Source organism: Euphorbia lathyris, chromosome 4 (assembly GCF_963576675.1).
Source record: "Euphorbia lathyris chromosome 4, ddEupLath1.1, whole genome shotgun sequence".
NCBI lineage: Eukaryota > Viridiplantae > Streptophyta > Magnoliopsida > Malpighiales > Euphorbiaceae > Euphorbia > Euphorbia lathyris.
Window position 1 is genome coordinate 45,967,984 of NC_088913.1, and position 2,696 is coordinate 45,970,679.

The following is a 2,696-nucleotide window of genomic DNA, read 5'->3' on the forward strand; positions in this document are numbered from 1 at the left end:
TAGGAGAAAGGATCTAGAATCTCATGTTTTTACGGCTCCATTATGAGAACGCTCTCTTCGATGTCAAGGAGACCTTTCACTTGTCTTTCTTATTTCTTTAAAACTCTGTGTCTTTCGTCCGCAGTGTTTGTTATTCCTTTTTTTTTTCTTTTTCCTTTTTCTAGAGAGTCTTTAAGTTTCTGGCTCTTTTCTGGTTTTGACTTCTACTAAAGTAAGTTCTTCTTCCTTTCATCTTCTACCTTTTTCTTTGTTCAATGGTTTGAGGTAGGGTCTTCTCGTGGTAAGGGTAAGAGTCTTAGTAAAAAAGGAAAACCTCGAGGTGATAGAGATGGGGCAGTTGAAGAGACTACAAAACCCAAGGTTCCTCATTTGAAGAATTTTGAACAACCTTCCACCTTCGATGAACTTGCTCTACATGCTGGTGTCCAACTTCCCGGACTTTCCTCATCTCGAAGTTAGGTTCCCTTCCCTCGGACAGGTGATAACTGAAGCGTCGGAGGGTCATCTGGGGTTCTATGAGTTTTTCATTGAAAATGGGGTGCGTCTCCCCTTTTATGATAGCATCTTAAACGTATTAGGGGAGCTTAGGATATGCCTAGCTCAATTGTTTCCAAATGCTTGGCTGGACCTTTTAGTTTTGGCCAAGGTTTGTGAGGATTTGGAGTACGTGTTGATGGGGTCTCTTTTTCGACATATCTGGACTCTCTACCGATGAAAGAACGATGATCTCTTGTATATATCCAAGCTTCCCACCAAGTTACCCTCGTTTGTAAATGACAAACCTTCCAATAATAAGAACTTTAAGCTCCGTTGGTTCTGGATTTGTCTTCCAAAGGATGAGAATTATAAAATTTTGGGGGACTCCCTTTATCCAGATATGCCACTACATCCAGATTGTTCAGCCCAAAATATACCTAAAATATCATCAATATTTACATCAGTTTTACTACGAGTTTGTGCTGTTTATATCTATTTAGCGTACTTTTACGTCCAAATATGTTTCTTTCATGCAAGGTACCTAAATATTTGGTAAAATCCAAATAGGAACAAAAAGAGATCAAAAACGAAGGAAAAACCCTACAAAAGGAGTCAAAGACGACGAAAATCAAACGCACCGAAACAAGGACGGGGAAGAAGTCAGAGACGGAGAAAAACATCCTGTGTCACGACCGAGAATCCTCCATTCTCGGTCGCAACACGCATCGCCCAGGCATTCCCCCCTTTCGTTCGAAGGCTGAAAAACTGTTTCTCCATTCTCGGCCGAGAATTTACATTCTCGGTAAGTTCAGAAATTCAGGCAGCACAACATACACTTGTTCGTTTTCAAAAAAACGCGTCAGTTCTATTGGATAAGAATGTCTCTTCGCAGTAGACACGTTCCTTAAACTCGACTCTTCAACATCTATAAATAAAGAGTTGATTTCAGAGTTGATATAATAATTTTTAGAGTTAAGATTTAGTACAGAATTAATGCAGAAATTCTGAGTCAAACGATTCAGAGTTAGAAGTTCGATTTTGTAAAAAGCAATCTGATGTACACAAGTTGTTTATCAAATAATTACAAACACAGTAGCATTTAGATTTAGATTAAGATCAGTTTATATTAGTTTACATTCTGGTAGTTGACGACCCATCTCTATTCCAAAGATTCAGCGAGAAGATTAAGTAGCGGATTCGACCCACGAGCCTGACAAACTCTAACGAGGTTTGAGGAAAGGATTGACGACCCAGAACTCTCATGTCGTTTGAATGCTTCCATGCTTATTCTTTGTAAACTTGTATTAAATTCATACTTCATCTAATAAAGTTCATGCAATTAAATAAAATTTTATGTAGCACTTATGGTAAATGATCCGAAGTGAGTTCTGGTGTTTTCATTAAAACGTAGTTAAATTCAATATCTTTACAAGGAAACTTTGTTGAACACTTAGGCAAATTCATTCTTCGAGAATTAATTTGGTTAAGGTAGCAATCTAACCCGACCGTAGAAGGATTGTCTGCAGTTCAAAGCCCTTTAATTGAAGGAGTTTACATTATTACATTTTTATAATTTATACGAATTTCTTAGAAATTTGCGACACTTTTAAAATATCTGATGTGACTGCCGAAGCAATCAAACTTCGCCTCTTTCCTTTCACTTTGAAGGATAGAGCCAAAGAATGGTTAACTTCTAGGCCATGCACAACATTTGAAACTTGGGACCAACTTGCCCAAGCGTTTTTATCAAAATATTTTCCTTTAGTAAAAACCGCAAGAGTCATAAAGGAGTTAACATCTTTTTCACAAAATGATAACGAAACTCTTTATGAGGCTTGGGAACGTTTTAAAGAACTTCAACGTTTATGCCCACACCACCAATTGCCCGATGCACTTTTAATGCAAACATTTTATAATGGATTAAATCCTACAACTAGAGGTTCATTAGATGCTATGTCGGGAGGGTTATTTATGAAGAAGACATTCGCCCAAGCAAGGGAACTTTTGGAGAAAATGGCAATCAACAGCAGTATGTGGCCCACGGAACGTGGACATATACCAGTGGCGAAACCATCATCCTCAACCATATCATCAGTTAAAGGTATAGTGAATCTTGATCCAGTCGCGATGTTACAAGCCCAATTTTCTGCCTTATCGCACAAAATTGATAGGTTTATAGCATCGTGCGATACTAATGGTAATCCAATCCAAACGGATGT

General features: G+C 38.1%; 1 non-coding gene across 1 annotated transcript; it reads right to left on the bottom strand.

Moving 5' to 3' along the window:
- Positions 1-2,253: 2,253 nt before the first annotated feature.
- Positions 2,254-2,360, bottom strand: LOC136228125 (small nucleolar RNA R71). Its single transcript, XR_010688459.1, has one exon. It is a non-coding gene; the product is annotated as a small nucleolar RNA R71 (small nucleolar RNA).
- Between the last annotated feature and the right edge of the window lie 336 nt (positions 2,361-2,696).